Below are 13,482 nucleotides of genomic sequence, written 5' to 3'. Positions count from 1 at the left end.
CAGATCCCCATCCCGCCCTTTAGCGTGCATCCAATTTTCTCGTTATTACCAGCAGTAAGTGGAATCATCCACTCAAACCTGGACGGACATATTTAAATGTGGCAGTAATGATCTGGTGATAATATGTGTCCCCTTTTACGTCATTGCCACTTCATTTACATTCAGTGCCAATTATACCCATTAAATGTGTGTCCACAATTGCTAGATGCTACAGAAAAGGAAAAAATAGCTTTCAAGAGCTCAGCTGATACTTTCCAGGGATTCCCACAAATTTTTATCTCTCAGCTAATTTCAGTCTTTTTTAAATCGATTTTTCACTACTGACAGCTGCTCAGCCATCTACGTTTCTGCTGTTTGCTGTGGGCCCCAATTCCACCCCGTCCAATCCAATTCAAAAAAGCCCACAGTAGGTTTCCCAATAGGGATTCTCCTATGTCTCTGCTCTACCTCTTTTCCTCCAAATACAGTAAAGGCGGGAAAGTAGTTTGACAGTACTGAAGGTTCATGCTGAAGGCAGAGTCAGCATGGATTTATGAAGGGGAAGTCATGTTTGACAAATTTGCTAGAATTCTTTAAGGATGTAAAGGGGAACCAGTGGATGTGGTATATTTGGACTTCCAGAAAGCATTTGATAAGGTGCCAAATAAAAAGTTACTGCACAAGATAAACGTTCACGGGGTTGGGGGTAATATATTAGCATGGATAGAGGATTGGCTAACGAATTGAAATCAGAGAGTAGGAATAAATGGTTCATTCTCAAGTTGTCAATCAGTAACCAGTGGGGTGCCGCAGGGATCAGTGCTGGGACCCAAACTATTTACAATCTATATTAACGACTTGGAAGAAGGGACCGAGTGTAACATAGCCAAGTTTGCTGTTGATACAAAGATGGGAGGAAAAGCAATGTGTGAGGAGGACACAAAAAATCTGCAAAAGGACATAGACAGGCTAAGTGAGTGGGCAAAAATTTGGCAGATGGAGTATAATGTACTTTGACAGAAGGTCATGCACTTTGGCAGAAAAAAAATCAAAGAGCAAGTTATTATTTAAATGGAGGAAGATTGCAAAGTGCTGTAGTACAGCGGGATCTGGGGGTACTTGTGCATGAAACACAAAAGGATAGTATACAGGTGCAGCAAGTGATCAGGAAAGCCAATGGAATCTTGGCCTTTATTGCAAAGGGGATGGAGTATAAAAGCAGGGAAATCTGGCTCCTGCTATACAGGGTATTGGTGAGGCAAAACCTGGAATACTGCAGGCAGTTTGGTTTCCATATTTATGAAAGGATATACTTGCTTTGGAGGCAGTTCAGAGAAGGTTCACTAGATTGATTCCGGAGATGAGGGGGTTGACTTATGAGGAAAGGTTGAGTAGGTTAGGCCTCTACTCATTGGAATTCAGAAGAATGAGAGGTGATCTTATCGAAACGTATAAGATTATGAGGGGGCTTGACAAGGTGGATGCAGAGAGGATGTTTCCACTGATGGGGGAGACTAGAATTAGAGGGCATGATCTTAGAATAAGGGGCTGCCCATTTAAAATTGAGATGAGGAGACAATGCTTCTCTCAGAGGGTTGTAAATCTGTGGAATTCGCTGCCTCAGAGAGCTGTGGAAGCTGGGACATTGAATAAATTTAAGACAGAAATAGACAGTTTCTTAAATGATAAGGGCTTATGGGGAGCAGGCAGGGAGGTGGCGCTGAGTCCATGATCAGATCAGCCATGATCTTATTGAATGGCGCTGCAGGCTCGAGGGGCCGTATGGCCTACTCCTGTTCCTATTTCTTATGTTCTTATGCTACTGGGAATGTCAGTAACATTAGCCAATCAACTGTGCACGTATGCATTGAGCAAATCAGAGGTGCATTGTTTGCTAAAGGATGGCATTTTGTCCACTACCCATGGACAATTAGTGGCAGCATGAAAAGGCACCACAATTTTTCAAAGTGTTAGGATTCACCAAGATGTCATAGATTGCAATCATGTGGTCATATGTGCTCCCTTGATTAAATGCCACCAACTTTGTCAAGAGGAAAGAATTCCACTCTCTGAATATCCAGCTCATGTTAGACCAAGAGCAAGTGAATGTTCACGTTCCTTGGAGCTACCAAGATGTCTTTATTTTAAAGCATTCTAATGTCCTAGCATTCTTTGACACCAAAAGGGAAGTCTCTGGGGAGCTACTGGAGATCAAGACTCGCCTCTACAGGCATGGCTGATGACACCTGTAAACTTTCCCAGGACACCAGCTGAACCAACTATAAGAAGGTCCATTCATATACCAAAGTCATCATCAGGCACATAATTGGTATGTTGAAGATGCACTTGAATGTTTGAATCAGTCTGAGGGTGTTCTATAATACTGTCCAGCTGGGGTCTCAAGGAGCAAGATTTATTCTGCCTGTTGCATAACTTTGCAGGAGGACACTCAAAGGCAGTGAAGGGGTGAGCCAGAGTAGCAGTAGCAATCTAAAGAGGATGCAGAGAAGAAGGTGCTGCCAGCATATGGAAGGTCTCTTAACTTCCACATCTGACAGTGCAATTACATTCCTGTCTACATCTTCCTTCTTCCCTCCATAAATATGTCATAATCGACAGACCCTCTCTTGTGTCAACTCAAATAGCTCTCATTCAAAAGACCTGGTGAAAGCCACTTGCAATTTTTTGGAAAAACAATGAGGTAGATTTTCATTGGTGGTAGTGGATCCTCTACTTATTATACACCCCACCCAATTTTCCTATCAATTGAAGTCACTGGAAAGGAAAATCAGATGGGCAGCCCATCCACTACTGCCGAAAGTGAAAACCTATCCCCATGACTGCATGCACAACGTTAGTGTAGCCATAAGTTTAATGAAATCCTATACTGTGTAATAGCTTTGTTTTTCTTACCACGTGCTTCTCCTTGTTGCTACTGCATGAAATGTGAACTCTTTGCCCTATTCTAGTGCTTCTCTTAGGTAACACCTGAGGATGTGAGGTGGCTTGCTGTTTTATTTTGATATTAGCCCCTTGGCACTGAGGTGTTCAATACAGAAGCCCTCAGACTCCACAATAAAGGGCTTATATACCAACCCTTATTTCAATGTTTGAATTATTCTGGTTACACATTCCAATATGTCCTGGAGCCTTTTTTGTAACATAACTGTGGTATATTACATTCTGCACAGTTACATAGAATTACAACACAGAAATAGGCCATTTGGCCACAAAATGGAAGAAGAGATTAATAAACTTGCAGAATTGGCGTGTAATTGGCAATTGAATTTCAATATAGATAAGTGAGACGTGGTACATATTGATTGGAAGAATAAAGAAGCTACATGCTGCTTGGATAATAAGAGTTTAAATGGGGTAAAGGAGCAAAGGGATCTGGGAATACAGATACACAAATCACTAAAAGTAGTGGTGCAGGTTAATAAGGCCTTTAAAAAAAAACAAGCAATGGGGTTCATTTCTAGAGGGATAGAATTGAAAAGCAGAGAAGTTATGTCAAACTTATATCAACCTTGGTTAGACCACACTTGGAGTACTATGCACAGTTCTGGTCTCCATATTATAAAAAGTATATAGTGGCATTGGAAAATGTGCAAATGAGATTCACAAGGGTGATACCAGGACTGCGAGGATATACTTATCAGGAAAGGCTGAACAGGCTGGGGTTATGTCGAGAAAATGTTTTCACTTGTGGGCTAGTCCAAAACTAGAGGTCATAAATATAAGGTAGTCACTAATAAATCCAATAGCAAATTCAGGAGAAATTTACCCAGAGAGTGGTAAGAATGTGGAACTCGCTACCACAAGGAGTAGTTCAGGCAAATAGCATAGATGCATTTAAGGGAAAGTTAGATAAGTATGTGCGAAAAAAATTAATAGAAGGATATACTGATAGGGTTAGACGAAAAGAGGTAGGAGGCTCGTGTGTAAATGCCGGCATAAACTAGTTGGGCCAAATGGCCTGTTTCTCTGCTGTAGACCTGATGTAACTCCGTGTAACTGGTCTATGCCGGTGTTTATGTTCCACATGAGCCTCCTCCCACCTTATTTCTTCACAATATTGCCATTGGAAGAGGCACAACAATGCTTGCCACAAAAGAGTTGCAGCAAGCCAAGCCTTTGGAAGTGAATGAGGGAGAACATGAATTGTCTGGAGTACATCAGCCAGTGTCCAAAGGTTCAATGAGTACTCAGAATTTTTTCATTTTAGAGCTGCACATGATCCTTTATGTAAAAAGAGAACAGAGTTCTGCAACATTTCAACTAAAGTTGACCACTATTCTCTGGTGGGGCTGCATAATATATATTTCTGAACTAAAAGGTATATCCTACAATTTTTATGCTGCTGAGCATTTGGTTTCATGAATACAAGAGTGCACGTGTACCATATGTTTAACATGGTGTCCAATTGTGCTGATTCCTTGTGCTGTGTCAGCTATGGCTCAGTTGGTAGTACGCTCACCTCTGAGTTAGAACGTTGTGGGTTCAAGTCCAGTGCAGTACTGAGGGAGTGCTGCACTATCAGAGGTGCTGTCATTCAGATGAGATGTTAAACCAAGTCCCCGCCTACACTCACAGGTGGCTGTAAAAGATCCCATGCCACTGTTTTGAAGAAGAGCAGGGGTGTTATTCCAGTGTCCTGGCCAATATTTATCCCTCAATCAACATCACTAAATAAACAGATTATCTGGTCATTATCACACTTCTGTTTGTGGGAGTTGCGCAAATTAGCTGCCGTGTTTCCTGTACTTCAAAAGTACTTATTTGGCTGTAAAGCACTTTGGGCTATCCTGAGGTTATGAAAGATGCTATATAAATGCAAGTCTTTTCTTTCTTTTTACATCTTCTACTGCACTGTAATCTTCCTTCTTTAATATTCCTAAATTCAAAAGAAAGAAGAAAGACTTGCATTTATATAGCACCTTTCACGACCACCGGACGTCCCAAAGCGCCTTACATGAATTATTTTTGAAGTGTTATCACTGTTGTAATGTAGGAACAGTGACTACACTGTAGGAAGCAGTAGATGTAGAGGTATTCTGAGAAGGAACTGCTTGCAATTCCACTGGCCTTCTACCTTACATGTCACTGACTCTGATCCTTTTGCTTCTATGCCAAAAATAGCCTGTCTTATTCTAGCTGAGGGAACCTGCTAACTCCGGAGTGCTTTTCCTGTCATTTAATCAGAGGCAAGTTCTACCAAGAACTTGTGACATCATAAGTGTGTGTTTCAGTGCTTTTGCATGCATTTTGTTGTGGAGGTCGAGTGCTAATGGGGGCTACTGGGCTCTATTTGCAGAGATGGTTGTACTGCTGTATATCTCTGACCACTGACCACAGTACATCTTTAAACATTTCATAACCAGCTTTCATTGCATCTTGGAGTGTGTGCTTCATCATCATCAATAGAAGCATTCCTGAAACACACTATCTTTGCTAACCACGTGTGTGCCTGATGTCTCCTCTACAAATGCTATATGCAGTTCAAACAGAGCAGATAATCATTTTTTTCACAAAACTTATAAGGCTTATACAAATACGAGGAAAAGTGGAAATCCAGTGGACTGGGAGAATTATAAAAAAACAACAAGGGTTATAGAAAAAGTAATAAGGTGCAAAAAGGAAATATGAAAACAAAAATAGCAAATTATATCAAACCTCACAACTATATTTTTTTAATATATTAAGAGAAGGAGAGTGGTAAAAGGGAATACGGACCCATTAAAGACAGATACTGGTGAGACTATAATGGACAATAAGGCAATGACAGACTTTGTATCCATTTTCACAGTAGAGGAAGAGGTCAAATTACCAGTGGTACAAGGGAACCTAAAATAAGGGAAGGAATTTAGTGTAAGCAAGAAATTAGCCATGGAAAAAATAGTGGGCTTCCACCCAGGGGTTTTTAAAATAAATAGCAAAAATAAATTGCAAATGCTTTAGTTATCATTTTGCAAAACTCTCTAGGTTAAAAAATTATGCCTATGGATTGGAAAATTACAAATGTCACTCCATTATTTAGGATGGGAGGGAGTGATATACCAGGTAACCGCAGACCTGTCAGTTTAATATCAGCTGTCAGGAAGTTATTGGAATCTATCATCAGGGACAGAGTGACTGAGCACTTGAACAACAATCAGCTGATCAAAGAGAGTCAGCATAGATTGGTGAAGGGTAGGACATGTCTGGCTGATCCAGTTGAATATTTTGAGCAGATCACGATCATGGTGGATAGGGGAGAGTATATGGAGTCTCAGATAGCATTTCATAAGATTCTGCACAAGAGATTATTAATAAAAATGAAAGTGCACGGAATTGGAGGTAACCTTGTGACCAATGTTCCGTGCAATGTTTGTGAGGTTCCAAGCAGGTGGTGAGCCAGCTTTTAAATTAAAAAATACACATGATCAGAATTTTGAATGGCCCGCGCTACATGCTAAAGGGGCCGCGCGGGCCAAAATAAAATTAGCGGGAACATTGCTTGTGACATAGGGTGTTAATTGGTTGGGAGGTAGGAAACAGGGGTAAATGGTTTGTTCTCTGATTGTTGGGATGTGATGAATGTTATTCCCCAGGGATCTGTACTGGCACCTCAGCTTTTCACCATATATATCAATGACTTAGATGAAGAAATAGACAGTTATATATCCAAGTTTGCAAATGATACTAAGTTAGGAGGCACAGTAAATGATGTATATGGGAGCAGGAAGTTACAAAGGGATATAGGCAGACAAAATGAGTGGGCTAAACTAAGAGCTATGGAGGAGCAAAAGAATTTGGGTGTCCATTTAACAAATCACTAAAAGCTAGTGCACAGGTACAAAAAGTAATCAAAAATACTAAAGGAATGTTGCCATTTATCTCAAGGGGTTGGAATTCCAAAATGAGGAAGTGATGCTTCATTTGTACAGATACTTGGCCAACCCTATCTGGAATACTGCATTCAATTTTGGGTGCTGAACCTCAGGAAAGATATGTTGGCCTTGGAAGGCGTAAGTGCAGACTTACTAGAATGTTTCCAGGGAAGCAACGCCTTGATTTTAAAATTCTCATCAATTTCAAGACCCTCCATGGCCTCGCCCCTCCCTGTCTCTTGCCCCTTGCTATCTTTGCAATTTCCTCCAGCTCTACAACCCTCCGAGATATCTGCGCACCTCCAATTCTGGCCTCTTGAGCATCCCCGATTTTAATCGCTCCACCATTGCCAGCTGTGCCTTTAGCTGCCAAGGCCCTAAGCTCTAGAATTCCCTCCCTAAACCTCTCCACCTCTCTACCTTTCTTTCCTCCTTTAAGATGCTTTTTAAAACCTACATCTTTGAACAAGCTGTTGGTCATCTGTCCTAATCTCTCCCTGTCGCTCGATGTCAAATTTTGTTTGCTAACGCTCCTGTGAAGCATCTTGCTGCATTAAATACAAGTTGTTCTTGTTGTAAAGGGTTAAATTATGAAGACAGGTTGCATATGTTTGGCTTGTATTCCCTTGATGTTAGAAGATTGAGGGGCGATCTAATCAAGGTATTTAAAATGATTCAGAGTTTCTTTAGGGTTGATACAGAAAAAAATATTTTCTCTGGTAGGGGAATCCAGAACAAGAGGGCATAATCTTAAAATTACAATTAGAATAAGGCCATTTAGGAGTGACATCAGCAAACAATTTTTCATTCAAAGGGTAGTGGAAATTTCAAACTTGCTCCCCACAAAAGGCTGGTTCAATTGAAATTTTCAAGATTGAAATCGCTGAGTTTTGTTAGGTAAGGGTATTAAGGGATGTGGAACAAAGGTGGGTAAATTGAGTTGCGATAGAGATTGTTAATGAAAAAGACCACGGTCCATTTAGTTTGCCTTTTAAAAAGAAAGATGTGCATTTATATAGTGCTTTTCACAACCACTAGACATCCCAAAATGCTTTAAAGCCAATGAAGTACTTTTGAATTGTAGTAATTGTTGTAATGTGGGAAACGCAGCAGCCAATGTACCCACAGTAAGCTCCCACAAACAGCAATTTGATAATAACCAGATAATCTGTTTTTAGTAATGTTGATTGAGGTTTAAATATTGGCCAGGACACCGGGAATAACTCCCCTGCTCTTCTTCGAAATAGTGCCATGGGATCTTTTACGTCCTCCTGAGAGGGCAGATGGGGTCTCGATTTAATATCTCATCCAAAAGACAGCACCTTCGATAGTGCAGCATTCCCTCAGTACTGCATTGGAATGTCAGCCTAGATGTTTATGCTCAAGTCTCTGGAGTGGGAGTTGAATCCACAATCTTATAACCCAGAGGTGAGGGTGTATCAACTGAGCCACAGGTGACACTCTAACCATCCTGATAGTTGCGTGATACAACAATAATGGAGTTGTTGACTAATCGTAGCAATCTAGCTCCATCAACTAATGTACAACAGATCCAGACGTGATGCAAGGAAAACCCCAGTAATGTAGAGCTTGGGAACCATGGGTCCAAAGTGACACATACCGCATGTGTGGCTCAAATTAGTCGGGTCGGCATGAGTCGTGTGGGACATTAAAATGTTAAAAAAACCTCAAACACGAACCCAACCCAGTTCGAATTCGCCACTTCCGGTTTTAACGGAGGCAGCATGGGGGTGGGCCATCAACCCACTCCCAGGAGGCAGATCGTTCATTTAAATATTTTAATGAGGCTCCGATCACACCCGACACCAACCTCCAATCTCCCCCCATCCCTGGTCTTTCCGATCCTTACCTCAGGCTGTGGCTGGGAAACAGAGACAAAAAATGTTAAACAAGATCTGCCGTTAAATTCGGCAGCTGCTGAAGGAAATCATTCTTCCAGATTTCCTAAACATAAAACTGATCCCCCTCTCCCTCTCCGCCTCCCTGTAAATATCGGGGTCATTGTTTCCGCAGAGTAGGTGTGAATTTACCCCCCTTCAAGCACAGGCCGTGTCCTCTGCTTCCACTGTTCTGAAAAAGGTGAAATAGCTTGTCATGGTCTACATTATCTGGGGGGCCAAATTAAGTTAAGGCGATCAGAAACTACTTACAGGTTAGTTGCTGGTTTATTTCTTCTTGCTTTTTCTGCAATTCTACGAGTTTTGGGTGCTTCCCACAGTTTGTTGAAGTTTCAGGGGTGAAATTGCCCCGCGCCCCATTTGGAGGTGGTATTGTTCCAGGATGGGGATATTTATCGGCCAGACCGGAAGTTCCACCCCTCGGCTCTTCCGCACCTCAGCGGAGGTGGAGCGTTATCCGAGGGGTGTGGAGGGGCGCTCTTGGGATGGTAGTGTTCCACTGAGTCCAGCACCGCGCTCCAAAGCCCTGCACCCCACTGGCAACGTCAGCGCTACGCGGACGGTCCAACAGCCATAACGGAGTGCTGGGCTGTAGGATGGTGGCCCGCTCGAGGAGTCGGCTGACAGAAAAATATGGCGGCCCACCGCACAAACAGCCTCCCTGTTAAGGAGCGCCCTTAGCGGCAGATGTCTGCCTACTTCACGACACTGATATTTAATTCAGTCACCAGATTAGGTCATTAAAGCGCTTCCTGCACTGAATCCAGGAGTGTGGCACAACGTTTCTGTTGTTGTTCTCCTAAGCCAGCTCCAGCCACGCCTTCTTTGTTGCAGCATCAGGTTTTTTCCTTCCATTGTTGGGGAAGAATATCTCCTTCCGATGCCTCACTGCACCCAGCAGTGCATCAAGCGACGTTAAATCGAGGCGCAGCCCTTGACTATCCAGAATTCATTCTGAAACTTCTTGCTCTCTTGGTTCAAACTCCTAACTCCTCCAAATTCCATATTTGCATTGGTCCTTTAAATACTGGAGTTGCGATTGCATCACGCGTCCGCACCATGCCCACATTCGATGGAAAACCTGGAAGTAAAATTATAATTGAGTGGCTGCTTTAAAATGCCACAGACCGATGATGTGCTGACAGTTCTTCTGGTTTCCCACCCAATTTTGCATCCCCACCCCCTCGCTCCGAACACGCCTCCAAGTTATTATTTGTGTCTCATTAGTGAAAATATACCCAACCATGTGAAACAGAAATTAAGGGGGGATTTTAACCATGCCCACTTGGTGGAAACTAGGCGGACAGGCAGTTAAAATCACCCATGGGATGAGGTCCTGCTCTCTACCTGCAGGTTCGAATTTTAATCTATTCTTCTGACACACATCGGGAAGGACACACATCGGCAACTGGCAGATTTTTCTTTAAATATACAGATATCATCAGGGCCCAACTGCTATTTTAACCAGAGGCCTGCACAGGGAAACCCTTGTGTCGTTCCCACCAGGCCAACCTAGCAGGAAGAGGAATCCGAGCCAGAAAATGCCCAAGCAGATACATTTTTTTACTTTCCTTGTGGGGCCAGGAGGAGCATCTGTCTCGAGGCTCTCCTGAATCCCCTCCCGGCAACTTATCTCAGTGCAAAGGACTGTTCCTTCGATCTCTAGGAGTGGCCTCGTGGCACCAGGCCTGACAATGCGGGTAATGAATGCAAAGGTCCTGCCGATCTTAGCGACAGGACCTCATTTGAATTTTTTTTTCTCCATTTCTCCACAGCTGTTAAATGTAAAAGTATATTAAAATCTAAGGCATGCAACCTCATAAGCATATTTAAATTACTCATCATCATCATAGGCAGTCCCTCGAAGCGAGGATGACTTGCTTCCACGCCAAAAAGGGATGAGTTCACAGGTGTTTCAGTGTTCCAGATCCTGAACTAATATTCCAGAATCCGAACTCCATCTTGAAGGATGGAAGATGCCTGTGCTTGGATTTTTTTTAACGTGTGGTGACCGTTGCACACCAGCCACCACACGGGCTTGACAGAGCTAGGTCTTGGTCCAATGGCAAGGATTAGCCAAGACAACTGGAGACCAGCTCTGCTGCACGGATCCAGTATGTGCACACATCACAGTGTGGGCTGACCCGTGCTGCCCCGAAGCCCTCGCCTGCTCTGAGCCCCAAACTCACGCCTCTCCTAGGCCCCGGTCATCTCCATCTATAAACTCTTGCCACTCCTTCACCCCTCCTGCTGTGCCTGCCCATACTGCAATCAGCGACCTGGCTTCGCAGCCGTCGCCCTCCTGCAGCAGCACATGCTGCTCCCTGCAGTGGTATGCCACCGTACGCTTCTCCCTCTAATGGCCCTGGCCTGCTGATGGTCTTGCAGGCCGGGACCGTGCCGATTTCCGGGCCGGGCCACCACATGTTGCTCCCTCCATTGGCCCCAGCCAGCTGAAATTACTGACCCACCTCTCAAGAGCAAGTTATTGGCATGCCCCCCAACCCGTCCCAGTTAAACCAGAGTAGGCACACTCGTTGCGGGTTGGGTTCAGGTTTCAGATTTTTCAGAATTTAACGCAGCCCCCCCACCGCCCCCGCCCCCCCCCCCCTCCCCGCCCCGCCACTCTCCTGCCCATCCTGCTGGGTAAAGATTTCCCCCAATGTATAATTTAGTAGACCATTAATTCAGTTTTTGTGCTGAATTATAGAAGGAGAACTCCATGGGATCCTTTAAGTCCACCTGAAGCACTGGAACAGGCAAAGGGGGCCTCCAATCAGCATCTCATCCAAAAGACGGCACCTAAGGCAATGCAGTACTTCCTTTGTACTACGCAGCCCAGTTTATGCACTGAAGTTGTAGGTTGGAGCTTGAACCTTCTGACTCTAAGGCGAGAGTGCTGCAAACGGAGCCAAGCTGACAATTGAAATATATTATAAAGCAAAGTTCTGCTGTATATTTTGAAATTGGAATAAATTAATGATTTCAATTGTTAACCTGCTTGACTAGGCATTCGTTAGTGGCATGTTGGTGCAGTGCATTGTTGAGCCATGGAGAGATATCCACTCCCCCAGCCACCTGCTGCAGTGAGCTCTCAATCCTGTAGCAATGTTATATTTTAAGATTGCTTCAAATAAAAGTTACGCGATTGTTCCTCAGCCTGCTATGTTATGGGTGCCACCCATATATAAGAGAAAAAGAAATAGGATTTTTATTGTGCCTTTCACGACGTCAAACCACTTCACGGCCATGAATTACTTTTGAAGTGTAGTCACTGTTGTAATGTAGAGAAATGCAGCAGCCAGTTTGTAGACAGCAAGGTTCCACAAACAGCAGGAGTTCTGAGTAGAGCGCTTGCTTTAGGAGTCTCGTGTCGGGCATGCAGACAATGTGGCCCGCCCAACGGAGCTGGTCGAGTGTGGTCAGTGCTTCTATGCTGGGAATATTGGCCTGATCGAGAACACCGATGTTGGTGCGTCTATCCTCCTAGTGGAGTTGCAGGATCTTGCAGAGACAGCGCTGGTGGTACTTCTCCAGTGCTTTGAGGTGTCTACTGTATATGATCCACGTCTCTGAGCCATCTCGGAGGGTGGGTATCACTACTGCCCTGTAGACCATAAGCTTGGTGCCAGATTTGAGGTCCTGGTCTTCAAACACACTCTTCCTCAGGCGATCGAAGGCTGCGCTGGCACACTGGAGGCGGTGTTGGACATCATCGATGTCTGCGCTTGCTGATAGTAGGCTCCCGAGGTATGGAAAATGGCCCGCATTGTCCAAGACAGTGCTGTGTGGCGGGGTCAGGTTGGAATTCCGACTCGGAACTCCTACAGGGCAAGCGAGCCCCAGGTGGGCAGAGGAAACATTCCAAGGACACCCTCAATGCCTCCTTGATAAAGTGCAACATCCCCACCGGCACCTGGGAATCCCTGGCCCAAGAACGCCCTAAGTGAAGGAAGAGCATCTGCGAGGGCGTTGAGCACCTCGAGTCTCGTCGCCGAGAGCATGCAGAAATCATGCACAGACAGCGGAAAGAGCGTGCAGCAAACCAGATTCTCCACCTACCCTTTCCTTCAACCACTGTCTGTCCCACCTGTGACAGAGACTATAATACCTGTAATGGACTGTACAGTCACCTGAGAACTCACTTTTATAGTGGAAGCAAGTCTTCCTCAATTTCGAGGGACTGCCTATAATGATGGATGACAAACAGTAATGATCAGTTTTAGTGATGTTGGTTGAGGGATACATATGACCAGGACCAAGAGCTGGGAACACTCCCTGCTCTTCTTCGAATAGTGTCAGGAATGGCTTGGAAGGTATGTACAGATTATCTAGAGTAAATTCACTTTGACTCCTATGTGGGTGGGCTGAGCCATTCAGCCTAGAGTGGCCATAAAATATGTCTCCTTCCACTTTTGACAGTAATGTCACTCAGGAAGCTGCCTGTTTTGGTAGGTCTTGTATCTTTCAGACTGAGCACTGGTGCCAGCTTGTTCACTTTATTACTGCAGTGGCAGCATGGTAAAGTAAATTCGCTATTAGTCAAGTTGTCAGGGGGAGGTATGGAGCAGAGGTTGACATTTTCCGAGTGGAAGGAAAGTAATTCGAGGTTCAAGTTATCTGCTTTATGCACTCACAGTAGCTGGTTACAGAGACCCGGGTGCAGCCGGTAAAGAATGTGTGGATGGGGACCAAGGAGGACAGAAAATAAC

The 13,482-nt window shown here is 44.2% G+C and overlaps 1 protein-coding gene across 1 annotated transcript in view; it reads left to right on the top strand.

Annotated features, from left to right (window-relative positions):
- The window catches only part of myo3b (myosin IIIB), an 839,677-nt gene that overhangs the window by 767,716 nt on the left and 58,479 nt on the right, over window positions 1-13,482 (top strand). The gene's annotated exons all lie outside the window — the stretch shown is intronic.

The sequence above is a fragment of the Pristiophorus japonicus genome, chromosome 3, assembly GCF_044704955.1.
Source record: "Pristiophorus japonicus isolate sPriJap1 chromosome 3, sPriJap1.hap1, whole genome shotgun sequence".
Taxonomy (NCBI): Eukaryota; Metazoa; Chordata; class Chondrichthyes; family Pristiophoridae; genus Pristiophorus; species Pristiophorus japonicus.
This window is presented reverse-complemented; position numbering and strand designations above follow the sequence as displayed.